Consider the following 21094-nt stretch of genomic DNA (forward strand, 5'->3'; position numbering starts at 1 on the left):
AGAAAGAGGATATGAAAACTTAATAGTAATCAGTTGAAGGAACAGAGTCTCATGTCTAGAAAGTGTAACTGGGACTAAGTATAACATAGATAATACAGCAAGATAATTGATAAATTAAGCTAGTTCAGTGAGAGTTTAGAGCAGAGGTAACAAGAATATAAACCCTTCCTGCTCTCCTAGGAGTTTGCAAAAATATTGGCACATCATAAGACTTTGGCACAAACTTTCACTTTTATATTACTACAATCTTACCTTGATTTTAAGAGACCTGGTAACTTCAGGCAATATTTGAGTCAAAAATAATGGGTCAGTATTAAGTGGGATTGCATTAAATGTCAGGTGACTGACTTTACAAATAGGTTACATAATTCTCTTAAAACCCCTGTGAGGGAAATGCTCCTAAAAGTCTAATGTTAGTAATGAAGGGATAGATTTTAGGGAGACTGTCAATTATTTAAGGTCACACAGCTTGATAAGAGGATGCTAGTAGAGAATATTCTGGCATGTGTAAAAAAGACAGGTGGTTGAAGTAGTAGAAAAAAAGGCAGTAAAATGCAAAACTACAATTCTTCACTCTGGCAAGGTCCACAAGCCATTTTTTCTACTGCTAAAATACATGCACAGAAAATTCCCAAGGTTGCCATTATTTGATTTGTACCTGCCTTGCCCCCCGGATGCAGCCATCTTAGTGAGGCTGATGATATGGTAGCTAAAAGTACAGACACTAGAGCCAGAGACTTGTAGATTTGAATCTTGGCTCTGTCACATTGGCTGCGAGAAGGTTGTACATCCCTTTCAACTTGTGAGCCTGTTTCTTCATATGTAAAATGGAGCACATTAATACTAATGTTGGCTGTTCTTGTCAAGATTAAACAAGACATAGAGTATAAAGAGTTTAGCATTGTGACTAGCACATAGTCAGCTCTGCATTTGTAGTTGTGGTTATATCTCTCCTGCTACATTCTAACTTAGGTGGATTAAAGAAGATTGAGGAGAACAACACTTACTCAGCACCCACAGTGAGTTAGGCATCCTTTTAGACAATTTGTGTACATTATTTGATACTCAAGCTCTGTCCTTTGTTCCCTATAAACTACATTTTGCAGTGGAGGCATTTTGAGGCTAAGGCGGAAAAAGAATATATCCAAATAGACTGATCCCTTATAACCTGTGAGGTTAGCTATTAACCCAATTTTTCAGATGAAAAAACTGAGGCTGAAAGAAGTGAGATGCATTTATATATCTGTATACTCCTTCAACAAAGATGGATTTAATGTACATTTGTACCAGAAGTTCTCTAACTCCTATCCCACTATTACATGTTGGTTTCCTTAGGCTATATCCACGTTTAGGGGAGGGATAAATCTGAGCACCTTTGGAAGATTAGTAAGTGGCTATAAAGAAGGTATTTTTGCATTAGACATTCTACATGAAGATTTTATGTCTAAAGGAGGAAGGAGTTCAAACAGGACTTCTTGGGAGAAAATCTTACAAAAGAAAATATGTTGTTTGTTCTCAAGTATAGCCCAGGTTGGATGCCCAGGGACAAACCACCTGTGAGAATGAAGGTGTTTGAGTTCACAGTTGAACTAACACAACCCAGGACTGAGGAGGTTGACCTACTTGTACATCTACGTGTGGAGTAGATGTAGGTGAAATGTAGATGAAAAGATGACTGAAGGAAGTACAGGCTTTAAACTTACCTGAACAGAATATCATTCTTCTGGAGGATGTTGCCAGCATTAGTGCCATAATATACTTCCTGGGTTTGTGGGTACTGAAATTCACTAGGAGAAAGGCAGGAACTTGGTGAGATTGGAAGAAGTTTTGTTTGCCATGCTATAAGGGGCCACTTCAGGTAGAATGCTTAAGTGTGTGAGAGGCTAGTTTGGTTGGCATAGTGGCCATTGTGGTTGATGCCCTGATAATATTTGTACCTCTTGCTAATGAAATTTGGAGAATTCTCCTCAGCTCTAGTGGAAGCCTTGATTGATAAAAAATATTTTCATTCCTTTTGTCAACGATTGGTTCAGAAAATGACATCTAACTTGATGAGATGCAAGAAAACCTATCCCAAGCCTTTGGGGAAAGTTTTCTTCTTCAGAGAGTCTCATGAGAAATTAGTCTTTCTTTAGCTCATAAGTAAATAAGGAAACGATAGCCTTAACCTGTTATTGACTTAGAACTACAAAAACAACAACAACAAAAAAAACAACAACCCAGAAATAAGATGAAGCTGTGCATGGATATGGAGAAATAGAAAGCATACAGGTCTTGGATAATGAGGTCAGATGAACTGGTCTTGAACCTGTTCTATTTCTGTAGTGAAGTTGTGTTTTTTTTTTTTTTTTTTTTTTTTTTTTGGTAGGCTAATGTTAGGTGAATTTTTATTTCAGCTAAAATCATCCTTATTTGGATAACAAAATTGGACAAAAACTTTCCAATTCTGCTTTTGCCATTTAAGTATCAGTCAGCTTGTGCTCAACACATAGAGGAGTAGAAGAAAGACCTAAAATATTTCTACTAAGTTAGTGGAGGTGTTGAGCTTGGAACAGATTAAGAGATAAAATGGAAGTATAGAAGGATGTTTATCCTTGAGATTAAGATTGCATGCTGAGGGAATGACAATAGATCAAATTATTTACTAGGTAAATTTTGAGATTTGGTTATTCACTGAAAATGAGGGATGGGATTCAGAAGACTTAAGGAGGATGGTAAATGTTTTAACAGCTGCTATTTGGGATGGGAAAGGAATCCATGGAAAATAAGTACTGAGAAGCACTGAGGGCCCAGCTGAAGTTGGAGATCATAAATTTGTAATGGAGATAATCAGTTTGTTTATGAATCTCTCTCCAGCAGAGCTGTGTAAGCATGAAACAAAAGAAGAACAGTAAAAGGACAGTGGGGATACTGCAAATTGGGAATTAAATGAGCAGGTGCAGTTCAAGAACTAGGGCCAAAAGAGTCAGAGTTTCCAAAAATAAAGTAAGCATTATCTTTCTTTTTAAAATAATTGACATTCTTCAGCATTTATTAAAAGAATCTCATACGATAGAATGATAATGTGAGGCAGGTTATTAATCCTAGTTTACTGATGAGGACTTGGGGATAAAATTCACTTATTTATTCATCTTAGTCATTTTTTAAATGCCTTAAAGAATGTTAGGTGTATGGCAGATTTGACTTTAGGTACTAAAAATTCAGACATGAAGGTTATAGACCCTACCCTCAAAATGTTCACTCTTTGCTAATAATACAATGTGGTTTAAAAATAAACACTATACACTACACAAGAAGCCATAACTGGATCTATGGAAACATAATAAGGTCCCTTCACCCAGACTATGGAGTTAGAGAAGTTTGCCCTGGCAGGGTAAGGTGTGAGTGAGGTTTGAATGAAGAGTGTGAATTAGCTAGGAAGAAAGGATAGAGAAAAGGGATTCTGTTTGAAGGAGCTGCAGGTATAAAGGTATGCACTTAAAGAGACAGATGCGTTCTTAGTAACATAGCAGTTTTGTGGAACTGGAGGGCACAGTGCAAGAGGATACAGATACAACAAGGGAGTATTTGGGAACTGATCATTATTTGAATGTTCCCCCACGATACCATACTCAATACCTTAAAGGAATCCTCACAGTTTGGTTGTCTCTGAGAGAAGTTATACTGGTATAACTAAAAATGGAAAAAAAGACCAACTTTTGCAAAGATGGCTATTATAAATGAAGACCCATTATTGCTACTAACCCATCTGTTCATTCAGGATCCTCAGTCTTGTAAGATCATCTTGGGACTTACAGGAATTCTTTTCATAACAGCTGGTGAGCTATAATATCACAGAGACCTCATGTTCTTGATCCAGCAACTTTGTGTCCCCTCTCAAATCCACCTGAAGGGGTTTCAGTATTATTTGGGTTGGAACATAAGGATGCCATTGTCTATGCCCCAGGTGCCTTCTCCTGGTGTCCTCAGAGCCACTGTATTTTTTTTTGTACATAGTGGGAGGTAGGGTCTCCATGAAGATCGTTAAGTTCTCTGCTCTATGTCCTACTTTGTCATCTGGTCCCCAAGCAGCATCCCAGATAATGCCAGGTTTAGTCCTTCAGCCACTCATGAGCCCTGAGTCCTCATCTCCTTGATATTTCAAACAATTTTCAAGGGCTGATGGAGTAGCATCTCCCTTTCCAGGTCTACCCTAGTTTACCAAATTAGACAATAGCCCCAAACAACAATCTTTTAAGCATACCATTGTATGGGAAGAGATCCCAGAGGAGTCTTTAAATCTCCATTAGTTTTACATCAAATCAGGTTGTATTTGGCTCCACTGAGACACCTGGTACATTTCCTTTTCCTTTTTCATCTTCATCCACTACCCCTACATGTTTCGCCCTTCCACACTCCTCTACTTCTGTCTTATCCTTTGATACTGAGAAATGCTATTCCCTGAGGGGACCTGCCTTCTCCACTGTAGATTCCCAGGAAGAGGAGGAGAGTTGTTTGTAGCAGCCTCTTCCAAAGCCTCTTGGAACTACTCTGTAAAGATGTTCTTGGTATCTTTTTCCCCTTGGTAAAAGCTGGTAAGAATCTGTAGCCAGTTTTCTAATAGTCATCTATTACTTTATAGTGTTGCTTTATTATGTTCAAATGTCTAAGTCACTTAGAGTCCATAGTTCATATAATTGATAGTGTAAGGAACTCTAGAGAAAGCACCCCATCCACTCTCCCCTTCTATCCTCCCTCAGTTTATACATAAGAGAGTCTAAAAGGGTTCTTTGGGGATCAGGAACAGGAATTATGTGGGTCTTCTGACCCCCATACAAGTGTAGTTCGAATGCACAAGAAGCCGGGGACGTGTATAAAGTTGGATCTGTACAGTAGCACCATTAAGATGTTTGTAAATTCATTACACAAATGAGAAAACAGAAACTGAGCCTCTTCAAATTCATATAGCCAGTTAGTAACAGAGCCATCTTGGATCTTATTCACAGCAGTTCTCTCTGACTTCATGAAAATTAGAGAAACTTTGACTTGCAACTAATAACCTGAGGTGCACACTACCCAAACATGTTGTGACAGATGAATGATACGCAACCACATTTATTTTTTGACCAGTGTATTTCCTGAAATCCAGATCTGTTCCTATGAAATTGTTGAAAGAAAAATGAACTGTTAATTTATCCTCAAGCCTCAAAAAAATGCCATTGGAGAAAACCTTAATGAAAAACCATCAACTTGGCAGGAGGATATTTTATTTTTGAGAGCTCACCTATCTGTGCTGAAAGAACTTTGAGGCTATAGACAGTGCGGATATTTAAAGTTTATCATCTCCATTTTCTTGCCAGAGCTGAGAAGTTTTCTCTGATGAGATCTGGCTGTATCTTCTATGACAGGCTGATTGACATGCCTACTTATAAATAAGAATTTTTGTAGTTTTTAATTTTCAAGGAATATTAGATCTGTTTTTCATGATAGGGGAGTGTGTGAATATATCCATCAGCACCCCATATAGGAAGGAGAATCTTTGACTTTATATAAACAGTGTGTTATAATAGAAGTGACCTTTTCCCTATACCGCTACCTAGATACTTAACTGTGGGTAAATTTGAGGCTCTCAGGTCCTCTGGTTTCTGTTTTTAGAAACTAGGTAATCTCTGAGGTCCCTTCCAGCTTCAGGACATTAAGTCTCTTGCTTCTCTGTGATGTCACCTGACTGTAAACTGAGAATAGAGGTGCCTGGGTGGCGCAGTCGTTAAGCGTCCGACTTCAGCCAGGTCACGATCTCGCGGTCTGTGAGTTCGAGCCCCGCGTCGGGCTCTGGGCTGATGGCTCAGAGCCTGGAGCCTGTTTCTGATTCTGTGTCTCCCTCTTTCTCTGCCCTTCCCCCGTTCATGCTCTGTCTCTCTCTGTCCCAAAAAATAAATAAACGTTGAAAAAAAAATTTAAACTGAGAATAGAAGATCCGTCTTGTCTAGTTAGGGAATGCATACTTGCTTTAAAGAATAATAAGACAATGGATCCAAAAGCAAAAATCAACTGCTGGAACTCTACCAAAATAAAAAAGCCTTAGCTCAGTGAAGGAAACCAACACAGTGAAAAGGCAACCTACTGAATGGGTGAATATATTTGTAAAGGATATATCCGATAAGGGATTAATATCCAAAACATAAAAAAAAAAAACCTTAGACAACCAACACCATAAGAACAATCTGATTTAAAAAATGAGCAGAGGACCAAAATAGACATTTATCCAAAGAACACCTAGACATGGCCAGCAGACATATGAAAAGACATTCACCATCACTAATCATGAGGGAAATGCAAATCAAGAACAAAATATGATAGCGCCTTAAACCTGTCAGAATGGCTAAATTAAAAAAAGACAAGAACTAACATGTTGGCAAGGATGAGAAAAAGCAACCTTTGTGCACTGTTGGTAGAAATGTAAGTTTCTCTAAGCACTGTGGAAAACAGTATGAAGGCTTCTCAAAAATAAATAAATAAACAAACAAACAAACCACTACCCTATTACCCACTAATTCTACTACTGGGTATTTACCCTCCCCCCTGAAAACACTAATTCAAAAAGATTCTTGCACCACTATATTTATTGCAGCATTATTTACAATAGCCAAGAAATGAAAGCAACCCAACTATTCATCAAGAGATGAATGGATAAAGAAGATGTGGTATACATATTTATCAGCCATAACAAAGAATGAGATCTTGCCATTTGCAACAACTTGGGTGGACCTAAAGGGAATAATGCTAAGTGAAATAAGTCGGAGAAAGAGAAATGCCATTTGATTTCCTTCCTCTGTGGAATTTAACAAACAACATAAAGAAAAAACAGACAAGAAGTCCCCTAGACTCTTGTTAAAAAATGTTTATTTATTTAGAAAGGCAAGGAGGGGCAGAGATGGGGGTGGGGTGGGGTGGTGGTGGTGGTGTGGAGGGAGAGAATCCCAAGCAGGCCATGCTGACCTATCCTTAGACTCTTAAGTACAGAAACCAACATGTGGTTGCCAAAGGAGAATTTTTTTTGGGGGGGGGAGTTGGATAGATGAAATGGGATTAAGAAGTACAAACTTCCAGTTACAAAATAAATAAGTCACAGAGATGAAAAGTACAGCATAGTGAATGTTTGGTGACAGATGATCACTAAACTTCTCATGGTGGGCATTGAATAATGTATAGAATTGAATCATTATGTTATATACCTGAAATGAATATAACACTGTTAATTATACTTAAAAAGAAATGAGATAAGTGATATAAAAGTTCTTAGAAAACTAAAAATCATGAAGCAAATGATGGGTATAATTATTATATAAGTACCCAGACTATTTTTTACTAAGTAGTAGCTAGCTGCTTAAGTAACAGATTTCTTGTGAGAAGGCATTATATAAGATGTGATTTTTTTTTTTGGAAGAAAAAGGACTAGAAGGGATTGTATTCTGCATAAAATCTATAAAACTATGAATTTTTATTCTACAAAATGATTCAAATTAGAGTGTACAGAAATAAATGTCATATTATACTCATGAGGTCAGTGGATTCCATGAGGCAGGACTCAGCTGGCAGAACTGTAGTCATATGAAACCAAGTATATTCTGGGCTTCCAAAAGGAACAAAGAAGGAATTGAGTAGGGAGATGGCCAGTGTATATGTGAGAAGATAAAGGTTAATAAAATCTATGATAGAAGAAGCCATAGAGATCATCTGGTCAAAGGATCATAAAATCAAATATGTCTGGTGTTCAGTGGGTTACATCAGTGAAACGGCACAGTGAGGACTATGTTGTAGTAATGGGGATGACTGCAACTCACCTCCAACTGACACATTCCTTATTGGGAATGTGGGAACCATGTTGATGATACTTGAAGAAAAACTGAAAAGAGGGATTTTTTTAGGGTAAACTTTTTTTTTAAAGTTTATTTTTGAGAGAGAGAAAAAGAGGGTGATCATGAGATGGGGAGACAGAGGATCTGAAGGAGGCTCTGCCCTGACAGCAAAGAACCTGATGTGGCGCTTCAACTCAGAAGCCATGAGATCATGACCTGAGCTGAAGTCAGACACTCAACTGACAGAGCCACCCAGGTGCCCCTTTAGGGTAAAGTTTTCTAAAATTGGTAGACTGCGCTTTAAATGATCCTAGTGTATGAATTACTGATTTGGGGTCTCTGGTATAGACCAAACCTTATCATTTAAAATAACCAAAGCATAAGAGACTTAAAAACTGAGAACAAACTGAGGGTTGATAGGGGGTGGGTGGGTGGGAGGGTAGGTGATGGGTATTGAAGAGGGCATCTTTTGGGATGAGCACTGGGTGTTGTATGGAAACCAATCTGACAATAAATTTCATATATTAAAAATAAATAAATAAATAAATAAATAAACAAACAATAAAAAAAGTAACTTTTTCATTCTATTATCCATCAAATATCTATTGACTACTTATGTGTTTAAAAACTTTGCTAGCTCTAGGGATACAAAGTGGTTTAGATTCTAGTTCTGGGGGAGTTAGTCATACAAGTGAGGATAATCATGTAATATGGGAGCTATTGTAACAGAAATGTGTCTAAGGTAACATGTGAGAAGACACATGAATATAATCCATTGTATTAGGTGTCCTATATTTTGTTACGAGTTTTGAAAAATTTTTTATTGTTGATATTTTAAGTAAGCACTGTGCGGAACATAAGGCTTGAACTCATGACCCTGAGATCAAGAGTTGCATGCTCTACTGACTGAGCCAGCCAGGAGTCCCTTTTCTCACAGGTTAGTGTGTGTGTGTGTGTGTGTGTGTGTGTGTGTGTGTGTGTGTGACTTAGCTAATACGGCAGTGATACAAAACTGCAGTAAGTCTCTTTGAGAGACATTCCTAAGTTTCATCAGACATGATTATTTTTAAATGAAAATAACTTTATTCCTGCTGGGGAGAGGGAGGTTTTATCTATGGGAAAAATAATGTAGGAAAAGAACTCTAGAGAACCAGTTGTTAGAAATTTTGGCACAGATTTGATCAAATCATAATAATGAATACTTGTGAAATGCTTTACAATTGAAAAGTACTTCTAAAGTGACAAAGAGTTTGCAGATACTCCTAACTGGAATATATTTGGAAATACTGGTAGCTGAGCCAGTGGGTGGTCCCAGCTGAGCTACATGGAAATAAATGTGTCTGATGTTATCCCAAGGGGTATAAAAAAGATACATATATTTTTCCTTTTTTGACTCAATGAGAAAGGGGGAAACTGCTTCTTTAGGGGGAAAAGGAGAACAGAGGGACTAAAATGATCAACCCTGTAGGTTTTTTATCCCTTACTGGTTTTGTCCACAAGTGGAGGACTATTCTGAGAAAATCTAGATGCATTCAGTCTATTTCCTTCTTTCATTGGAAGACAATTGACCTAAAATGCTGCATAAATTCAAGGTATACAACATGTTGATTGTAATATGATTGACATTGTAGCAATAATTAGCACTTCTATCTTGTCAAATAATTGGTTTTTTTAGTGGCTGGAATAATTAAGATCTAGTCTCTTACCAAGTTTGATTACAGTACAATATTTTGTATAGTCAAAATCCTGTGAATTAGACCTTTAAGTTACCTTCTTGAATTGACATTGGCTCAAGGGGGCTGGGAAGATGGTCAACCAAAAAAACGGAACATTGACACAGAGTAGAGCAGGGAACATTTTCTTGTTTCTTCCAAGAACTCGTGACTAGGGGCATCTGGGTGGCTCAGTCGGTTAAGTGTCCAACCTCAAGTCAGGTCATGATCTTGCGGTTTGTTAGTTCTAGCCTGTGTTGGGTCTGTGCTGACAGCTCAGAGCCTGGAGCCTGCTTCTGATTGTGTCTATCACTCTGCTCCTCCCCTGTTCATGCTATGTCTGTCTGTTTCTCTCTCAAAAATAAACAAACATTAAAAAAATTAGGAATTTGTGGGGCGCCTGGGTGGCGCAGTCGGTTAAGCGTCCGACTTCAGCCAGGTCACGATCTCGCGGCCCGTGAGTTCGAGCCCCGCGTCAGGCTCTGGGCTGATGGCTCGGAGCCTGGAGCCTGTTTCCGATTCTGTGTCTCCCTCTCTCTCTGCCCCTCCCCCGTTCATGCTCTGTCTCTCTCTGTCCCCCCAAAAATAAATAAACGTTGAAAAAAAATTAAAAAAAAATTAGGAATTTGTAACTTAAGGAGTGATGACATTGGGGACATGGAGTAGACAGCAACGTTGCAAACACTGGCGTTTTCTGGGGATATACGGGTCATCAGGTAGCAGAAAACTGAGGTATTCTCACAAAGTTTACTGAGCAATGAAGACATTTGTGGAAGAGCAGGTAAGAAAAGTGATGGCAGATACCTTTAGGGTAAATAGTTGTTAGACCAGCCTATATGTCAAACAGTCCCAGGCACTTCAAGAAACACTAGGAGCCATCAAGGGAGAAAATTTGAGATTACAGACACTCTACATAAACAAATGAGGGAAAAGGTAGGAAACTGGGCTTATTGGTCCCCCTCCCCCTTTAAAAAATGTATTTAGGAATGATAGATTAGTTTGAAGTATGTAACAAAATGATACAATATTTGCATACATTGGAAAATGACTACCACAAGTCTAGTTACCATCTGTCAGCATATGAAGTTAAACTTTTTTATTCAGGATGAGCACCTTCAAGATGGATTCTTAGAAACTTTCAAATATGCAATATAATATTATTGACTATAGTCATAACTTACTTTATAACTGAAAGTCTGTACCTCCTGATTCCCTTCACCCATTTTGCCCAACCCATAACCTACCTCCTCTAAGGCAAGCTGTTCTCTGTGTCTGTAAGTCTGGGTTTAGTTGTGTGTTTTCATTTTTTTGACTGTTAGTTGGTCTGTTTTATTCCACATGCAAGTGAAATCATATGTGTTAGTCTTTGTCTCTGTTGTGAATTAGCTTAATAGCCCAAGGTGTATCCATGTTGTTGCAAATGGCAAGATTCCCTTCTTTTTATGGCTGAGTAATATTCCACTGTATATATACATTACATTTTCTTTATGTGTTCATCCATTACTAGACATTAAAGATATTTCCATGTCTTGATAATTTTAAATAATGATGTAATGAACATAGAGGTGTTACTTAAGGATATTTTTGTTCCATACAAATTTTAGGAACAGTTTTTTCTATTTACATGAAAAATATCATGGGAATTTTGATAGGGATTGCACTGAATCTGTATATTTCTGTGGGTAATATGGAAATATAATTACAATTCGTCCAATCCATGAACATGCAATATCTTTATATATATTTGTAGCTTCTTCAATTTATTTCACCAGTGGTAGGTCTGTCACCTCCTTGGTTGTTAGGGTTTTCATTCTTTTTGATGCTATTGTTAATGAAATTGTTTTCTTCATTTCTTTGATAGTTCATTATTTGTATATAAAAATGCAACAGATTATTGTATATTGATTTTCCACTGTACAACTTTACTGAATTCTAAAAGTTTTGTGGTAGCTTTATAGTTTTCTATTTATAAAATCATGTTGTTGGTGAATAGTCACAGTTTTACTTGTTGCTTTTCTTTTTGGATGAATTTCTTTTTCTTACCTAACTGCTGTGGCTAGATTTTGAATACTATCTTGAATAAACATGGGCAAGTGAGCATCTTTGTCTTGTTCCTGATCTTAACTTTTCAAATTTAAATATGGTATTAACTGTGGCCTTTTCATAGATGGGCTTCATTATATTGAGGCATGTTTCCTTTATATCAACATTATTGAGAGTTTCTATCATAAATGGATGTTTAATTATGTCAAATTATTTTTCTGCATCTACTGAGATAAGATTTTTTTTCCTTTATTTTGTTAATATGGTCTCATTTTGATTTTTGTGGATATTGAACCATCTTTGAATCCCTGGAATAAACCCATTTGACCATGGTGTGATCCTTTTAATGCATTGTTGGATTGGTTTACTATTGGATTCCTGGAAATTTTTACATCTGGGTTCATCTGAAATAGTGACCTATAATTTTCTTTTTTGTGAGGTCTTCTTATATTGGTATCAGGGAAATGCTAATGTCAAAAATGAATTTGGAAGCACTGTCTCCTCTTGAATTTTTTGGAAATTTGAGAAGGATATGTATTAAATGTTTGAATGTTTAGTAGAATTCACTAGTGAAGTTGTTCGGTCCTGGACTTAGGTTTGTTGGAAGGTGTTTGATTACTGGATGATCTTCTAACTATAGTCTATTCAGATTTTTTTATTTCTTCATTATTCAGTCTTGAAAGATTATATCTTTCTAGGAATTTGTCTATTTCTTTTAGGTTACCGAAGTTGTTTATATATAATTGTTCATTGTGGTCTCTTAAGATCCTTTATATTTGTGGTATCAGCTGGAACTTTGCTTTCTGTTGAGCTCACCCACTTCTTAGTAAATCCAGCTAAAGTTTCATCAATTGATCTTATCAAGGAACCAACTCTTAGTTTCATTATTTTTTTCTTTAGTCCTTTTAGTCTCTATTATATATAATTCTGCTCTAATATTTATTATTTCATTCTTCTACTAATGTCAGGTTTTGTCTTTTTTTTCTTCCTTTTTCTATACTTTTCTATCCTAAAAGGTAAAAAGCTACATTGTTTGAGATTTTGTTTATTGAGGTAGGCCTGTATTGCTATGAACCTAGCACTTAAAACTGCTTCTTGTGCATGCCATACATTGTGGATTGTCAGATTTTCATTTTCACATGTCTGGAGGTATTTCTTAATTTCTAGTTTGAGTTATTTATTGGCCCATTGATTATTCAGTAGCATGTCGCTCCATTTAAACATACCGGCATTTTCCAGCCTAATTCTTTAAGAAAAAATTTTTTTAACGTTTATTCATTTTTGAGAGACAGAGACAGAGCATGAGCAGGGAAGGGGCAGACAATGGGAGATAGAGAATCTGAAGCAGGCTCCAGGCTGTTAGCATAGAGCCTGACGCGGGGCTCAAACTCACGGACTGCGAGATGAAGACCTAAGCCGAAGTCAGACGCTCAACCAACTGAGCCACCCAGGCACCCCTTTTAAGCCTAATTCTTATACTTAATTTCTAGTTTCACAACATGGCAGTTAAGAAAAGTTGCTTGAAAATATTTCAGTCTTAATAAATTTGAGACTTATTTTGTAGCCTAATATAATTTATCCTGGAATAATGGTTCATGTGCACTTAAGAAACATGCATATTCTGCTTTTAAATGGAATGTTCTGTATATATCTATTAAGTCAACCTGGTCTTACTGATTTTTCTGTCTAAATAATCTATCCATTGATATAAGTAGAGCGTTAAAGTCTCCATTTAGTGTATTATCGTCAATTTCTCCCTGGAGGTCTATTAATATTTGCTTTACGTATTAGTGTGCTTCTGTTTTGGGTATTTGAATGTTTACAAATACTGTATCTTCTTGTTGAATCAACCCCTTTATTGTTATGTAATACCTACTTTAGACCTTAAAGGCTATAATAAAAGACAATTTTGTCTGATACAAATGTAGCTTCCCCAGCTTTTGTTTCCCATTTGCATGAAACATCTTTTCTATTCCTTCATTTCTTGCCTCTGTGTATCTTTACAGCACAAGTGAGGCTCTTGTAGGTAGAATATATGAGTCTTGTTTTTGTTTTGTTTTGTTTTCAATCCATTCCCCTAGTCTGCCTTTTGGAGAATTTAGTTCATTTACATTTAAAGTATTTATTTATACTTTATTGCTATGTTAAATGCTTTCTGGCTGTTTTGTAGCTCTCTGTTGTTCGTCTCTTGTTCTCTTCCCTAGTGGTTTACTTTATTGCTATGCTTAGATCCCATTCTCATTTTTTGTGTTTTTGCTATAGATTTTTACCAGTAAGATTTAAAAAAATTTTTTTTTTCAACGTTTTATTTATTTTTGGGACAGAGAGAGACAGAGCATGAACGGGGGAGGAGCAGAGAGAGAGGGAGACACAGAATCAGAAACAGGCTCCAGGCTCTGAGCCATCAGCCCAGAGCCTGACGCGGGGCTCGAACTCAAGGAACGCGAGATCGTGACCTGGCTGAAGTCGGACACTTAACCGACTGCGCCACCCAGGCGCCCCTTACCAGTAAGATTTTTTACATATGTTTTCTTATTACTAATTAGTGACTTTTATAGTAGCAATGAACTCTTTTAGTTTTTGCTTATTTGGTAATCTCTTTGTCTCCAATTCTGAATAATAAACTTGATGGGTAGAATATTATTGGTTAGCAGTTTTATCCTTTCAGCCCTTTGAATATATCATGGCATTCCCTTTTGCTAAAAAGTCTTAGGGGCTTTCTCTTGTAGCAATAAGTTGTTTTCTCTTGCTTTTGAGATGGTTTCTTTAACTTTTGATACTTGAATTATAATAAACCCTGGTGGGGTTTTCTTTGGGTTCATCTTAGGGCAGCTCTGGGCTACTTGTATTTGGATGTCTGTTTCCTTCCCCAGTGTAGGGAAGTTTTCAGTCATTGTTTTTTTCAAGAAACCTTTCTATCTCTTCCTTCTGGGGCCCCTTCTTTTTTCTCTTCTATAATGGGACTTGTGCTCTATTTGTTGGTAACACATGGGTCCTTTAAGCTATCTTCTTTAAAAAGTTTTATTTTTTTGCTTTATGCTTCTCTGGTTGGGAAAGTACCACTGACTTGTCTTCCAGATCTCTGATCGTTTGTTCTGCTTCATCCGGTCTGTTGTGTATTTTTCAGTTTATTTATTGTGTTTTTCAGTTTTGTGACTTCTATGTAGTACTTCTTTGTTTTCTATCTCTTTGTTGAAGTTACCACTGTGTTCATTTTCAAGCAGTGTTTGGTGAGCATCTGTATGACCATTACTTTGAACTCTTTATCCAGGTAGGTTACTTCACTTCAGTTTGTTAACTTTTTTCTGGGGCTTTATCTTGTTCTTTTGGGACATACTCCTGTTGCCTTATTTTGGTGGACTTTGTTTATTTCTATGTATTAGATGAAACACTTCTCTAGTCTTGAAGGAGTGGCTGCATGCAAGATAAAACCTTATGGTCAACTTTGCCCTAGTTAGTGCTTATCTCTTGAAACTTTGTAATTGTCTAAGCAGCTGAATTTATTTATGATAAGTTCTGGTTGTTGATATCTCAGAGTTTCAAAGGGAAGGATCTCATTCAACACCTGATTTCAGATGGATGGGAAGCCAGACCCTCAGGCAGTAAGTAGACTTTAATGTATACAAATATACACAGTTGTAGGGCTACAATTGTAAACCCTTCTGGCCTTTAGGTCGGGTAATCAGGAGATGTTACCTTGGCAGTAGTTGGAAAAATCAGGGCTTCATATAAGTGTATAAGATCTTGTGGGGGAGGTGTAAGAAAGATGTAGTGAGCCTAAGCGAGAGTGCAAAAATGGCACCCCCCTGCCCATGTTCGCTTGGAGCACTTTTGCAGCCTATAGATATGTGGTTAATCTGAAGCCTGGCCCTCAGGCTGAAGCTGTAGGACAAGTAAATAGGTCTTCTTTTACAGACAGACATGGGCGTATTCAGTCCATTGTTTGTGCCATGTCCGGGGTTGGGATTACTCTGCCATGAACTATATCTGTAATTGTTGCAGTCCTGTGGTGCCTAGAAATGTAAACCCCACTGACCATCAAAGCCAAGTTTTTAAGGAGCATCCCCTATATGGCCTGCATGTTCCTGATGGCTTGAGTTGAACCACAGAAGAGTGCAGGCAGGGGTGGGATGCACCCTCTGGCAGTAGCAAGAGAGTGGGAGAGCATAGTAGTGGTGCCCACCACTGCCTCTGTCCTTGAATAGAGTCACAGCAGTCCGCTGCCTCTCCAGCATATGTTTTAGGATTAGTTGATGAATCTCCTTCACATATAGCCTCTTGCTATTTCCAAACTGCCAGTTCTGGACTATGTGCTAGGATGAGTCTGTATATGAGCCCTTTAAGAGTGGATTCTCAGTTTCCTATAGCTCTTTGGGTCTGCTGCACGTATGTCCTGTTGATTTTCAAAGTCATTTTGGGGGTTGTCTCTCCAGTGCAAGTTCCAAGAGTTGGGATACCTGATGTGGGATTTGAACCCCTTGTTCCTCAGGGAGAAGCTCCATATTTGTGAGATCCCTTCTTGTTTTTTAATTTTTTAAAAAGTTTTTATTTAATTTGAGAGAACAAGGAAGGGAGAGGCAGAGAGAAAGTGAGAGAGAATCCCAAGCAGGCTCTATAGCATGAGCTCAGATACCAATGTGGGGCTTGAACCCAGGAAACCATGAGATCATGACCTGAGCTGAAATAAAGAGTTGGACATTTAAACAACTGAGCCACACAGCTGCCCTTGTGAGATCCTTTCTGATGGTGGCTTGTTGTGCCAGATAAGTTTCTGCTGAGACTACATCTCTGCTTCTCTTACCCATCTCTGTGTAGACTATCTATCCTTTATTATGTAGAGATGCAGCTATCTTCCAGGTCTTTTTCAGGAGGAATTTCTCCATATGTAGCTATAGATCTGTTGTCTGTGAGGTGAGTTCAGTATCTTCTTATGCTGCCACCTTGAACAGCCTCCCTTGTAGTTGTAAATATCACTTCATTTATACTAATAAATGAAGTGTGGCCTAGTGACTTTTAGATTAAGTTAAATTTCTAGAGTATACTTGCTTTTTGCTTCTAGCACTTGGATACCAACACACAAAGTTGTTACATTTGTAATAAGACTACATAATTCCTGATGCTATACTTTTCACGTTCTAGTGCAGACAGCAGAAACCCTATTCTATATAGTTGTGAGATGCTGCCTTGACTCATCATTTAGAAAATTAGGCTACCTGAATTGCACAGATGCACTAAGGTGCTGTTTTCTTAGATGATATTTCAGTATATTTTCCAGAATCACTTGGGAAATTGTCTTTGGGCTGTGAACATTTGATAGTGCCATGTTGACATAATCCTGATATCACAAGATGCTGTGGGGTTAATCCAGGATTTTGTAGTTATGGTTGACATGGCAACTGTTGACAGGGGACTGCTTGACAAAGATCTATGAAGCTACTAAATTCTATAATACTTAAATGGTAAGAAGACAAATTATTTAGGGCTGGTATGTACTTATTTTCCCTTGGGAAAATTGGTATAATAAATAAAGACAGCTACTAGGTCTATCCCCAAATGTCCTTGGAGACATTTCATTATCTTTCCCCCTTCCCTGCATTACAATTTGTTGTTTCTATCTCAAATTTTCTTATTTGCACACTCATTTGTTGATTTTCCCTCTCCTGATCTCCATAGGAACATAAGTGTTAAAATTTGACCAGCCTTTACTGTCTTGCTTGAAACTGTATTCCTGTCAGAAGATGATGACTGGTAAATAGTAGAGACTCAAAAATATTTGTGAGAAAATCTGTAATTTGGATATCTTACAGCAATATTTTAATAAAAAATTGATAAAATTTCATATTGGTATTTTTTTCTGTAAAAAAAAAACCTTTATTTTGAACTGATTTCAGGAAGTTCAAGAAGTTCTATAGAGCTATGATAGAACTGTAGCTCATCTTCCCCTATTTTACCATCTTACAGAAACAACAATTACTGAAACTGGCAATATTGATGTAATACTGATAGCAGTAGTATTGATGTAAAACTCATATACCTACTTTATTCAAATCTCATAAGTTTAATGTCCTAAATTTTCCAGGAACCATTCTGGAAGTTCACATTATTTTTCTTTATCGGATCTTCTTAGTTTATATCCTGTGACAGTCTTCAGGATTTTTTGTCTTTCATAACCTTGATATATTTGAGGAGTTCTGCTAAGTTATTTACAAAAAAATTAAGTTTATTTATTTACTTTGAGACAGAGAGAGAAAGAGAAGGAGGGGAGGGGCAGAGAGAGAGAGGGAGACAGAGAATTCCAAGCAGGTTCTGCACTGTCAGAACAGAGCCCAATGTGGGGCTCTAACTCAGGAACCGTGAGATCATGACCTAAGCTGGAGGCAAGAGACAAATGCTTAACTGACTGACCCACCCAGGTGCCCCTGCTAATTTATTTTAGAGAATACTTCCAGTTGGGTTTCCTAATATCTTAGGTTACATATCTTTGGCAAAAAAACATGGAAGTAATGCCATGGTTTTCTCTTCCATCATTTTAGGGGTAACATAATGTTAACTGATGTCATTACTCTAATGTCATCTTCGATCATTTGGTTAAGGAATACCGTGAAATTCAAGAACATTTCCTGGACAAATTAAGGACATAAAACTTATGAGATTTGAATAAGGTAGGTAGATTAGTTAGAAAGGAACTTTAATTATCATAAAGTTAATGTTTCTTTTCCTGTATAAGTATGATGTTCTATGATAATTATTGTAAGTATCATATATGTTGGGTGTTTGTTTCAGACATAGCAAATTTGTTATTTCCCCTCACATTTTTGCCCAGTAATTATAACATCAATTAATGGTGCTCACCTGCAACAGTTATTACTATAGTGTTTGCCTTATAGTGATTTTTTAAAAAAACACTGTAATTTTTTTAATGTTTATTTATTTTTGAGAGAGATAAACATAGATCATGAGCAGGTGAGGGGCAGAGACAGAGGGAAACACAGAATCTGAAGCAGGCTTCAGGCTCTGAGCTGTTAGCACAGAGCCTGATGTGGGGCTTGAACTCATGAACTATTAGATCATGACCTGAGCCGAAGTCCAAAGCTCAACCAAGGGAGCCACCCAGGCACCTATCCTGATGGTGACTTGTAATTTCTCATTCCTTTTAACATTTATTGATCAGAATCCCTTTATAAGAAACCACTGCATTTTTCTCCCTGGCAGTTATTTATCTGTTTCAATGATTTATTTATATCAGTATGTATTCATGCATATTTATTATATTCTATGGGATGTAATCCAATATTGTCAGTGTTTTACTGTTCTAATTACCTATATTTTGCCATTAGAAGCCTCTTCATGGTGGCTCCTATTTCCTACCAATATGGCTCATCAGTTTTTGAGCATTTCTTTACTTGCTGGCACCACAGATAGTTGAGGCTGGCTTTGTATTTTCTCAGCCTCAGATCTGGAATCAGCCTTTTTCCCAGGGGCTCCTGATTGCTTTTATTGGAAAATGGTATTTAGAATCCAAGATCTTGGCTGTAGATTTACTCATTGCTCTGGAGTGTCATTGTTTCTAGTCTGTTTCAGCAGCATACATAAAATATATGTGAATAATGACATGTATACATACACTGATATTTCTGTTGTCTTAAATTTATTGATATTTTTGGGGGGTGATATTAAATCTATAAATTGCAGAGAACTAATATATTTAAATGTCATCATTTCTAATAACAGGTTAATTTCTTGCCATTTGTTCAACTTTTTTTGGTGTGTGTTCAGTAGGTGTTGAACAATTATCCTTACACAGATTTTGTATATTTACGAAGCACACAATCTGTGTTCCTGTTGTAAACAGAATTTTCTCTATCATTATGTCTTCTAACTTTACTATCCATGAATAAGAGGCTAAGATATCATTATTCTGGACGTGATTTTAAATTACCCAGATGTCCCTTTGCTAGCTTCCTTCTTCAGCATTCCTAGCAAGTTTTGTCAACCTGTCCTTGCTTGCTATAAAGTGTCAGGGTGAGACAATAGTGGGAAAGGAACATGAGAAATTGCATACTGCATTTGGTGATTTCTCTTTTTTTTTGTCACTTTGAAGTATCATTGTTGACTGTCTTTAAGGTGGTGAGATATCTATCTATCTATCTATCTATCTATCTATCTATCTATCTCCCCTTTTAAAAATATTTGAAAGTAAATACTGAGAAAATAGGTAGCTAGTTGGGTGTTATTATCTTCAGCTATTTGAAAGTCCTAGGTTGAATTTTTGATTGTTGAAAAGTTAGGATACCAACATTTTTGACAGACCTAGAATAAACCTAAAATTTGTATATAACCGCAAAAGATTCCAAACAGCCAAAGCATCCTTGAAAAAGAATAACAAAACTGTAGGTATTATAATTCCAGATTTTAAGTTATATTACAAAGTGATAGTAATTAAAACAGTATGTAACTGGCATAAAAATAGACACATAGGTCAATCAATGGAATAAAAGAGAAAACCCAGAAATCCACAATTATATGGTCAGTAATATAGGAGGAATGAATATACAATGGGAAAGGAGGAATGAATATACAATGGGAAAAAGACAGCCTCTTCAACAAATAGTGTTGGGAAAACTGGAGAGCAACATGCAAAAGAATGAAACTTGGCCACATATTTTGATCATACACACAAATAGATTCAAAATAGATTAAATACTTAAATGTGAGACCTGAAACCATAAAAATCCTTGAAAAGTACAGGCAATAATCTCTGACATCAGCCATAAAAACATTTTTTTTTGAATAGGTCTCCTGCAGTAAGGGAAATAAAAGAAGAAATAAACTATTGGGACTACATCAAAAAAGAAGTATCTGCACAATGAAGGAAACACAACAAAACTAAAAGGTAACCTACTGAATGGGAGAAGATATTTGTAAATGATGATGGGTTTGTATCCAAAATCTATGAAGAACTCAAACTCAACACCCAAAAAACAAATAATTCAACTTAAAGATAGGCAGAAAGAAATGAGAAGATATGAATAGACATTTCTCAAAAGAGACATGCAGATGGTCAACATCCATAGGATCAACATCACTCATCATCAGGAAAGGCAAATCAAAACCACGAGATAGCAACTAAGACATTTCAGAATGACAAAAATAAAAAACACAACAAACAAATGTTGGTGAGGATGTGGAGAAAAAGGAACCCTCTTGTACTATTGATGGGAATGCAAATTGGCTCAGCCATTGTGGAAAACAGTATGGACGCTCCTCAAAAATTATAACAGAACTACCAGATGATCCAGGAAGTGCACTACTGAGTATTGACCCCCCAAATACTAAAAGACTAATTCAAAAGAGTACATGCACCCCTATGTTCATAGTATTATTTATAATAGCCAAACTATGGAAGCCACCCAAGTGTCCATTGATAGATGAATGGATAAAGATGATGTGATAAATATAAACACACACACACACACACACACACACACACACACACACACA

At 36.9% G+C, this 21094-nt stretch overlaps 1 long non-coding RNA gene across 1 annotated transcript; it reads left to right on the forward strand.

Annotated features, from left to right (window-relative positions):
- Positions 1-16941: 16941 nt before the first annotated feature.
- LOC123385929 lies at positions 16942-20433 on the forward strand. The gene is made up of 3 exons (XR_006599214.1): positions 16942-17341; positions 18127-18255; positions 20388-20433. It is a non-coding gene; the product is annotated as an uncharacterized LOC123385929 (long non-coding RNA).
- The last annotated feature ends 661 nt before the right edge of the window (positions 20434-21094 follow it).

Source organism: Felis catus, chromosome B3 (assembly GCF_018350175.1).
Source record: "Felis catus isolate Fca126 chromosome B3, F.catus_Fca126_mat1.0, whole genome shotgun sequence".
Lineage (NCBI taxonomy): Eukaryota > Metazoa > Chordata > Mammalia > Carnivora > Felidae > Felis > Felis catus.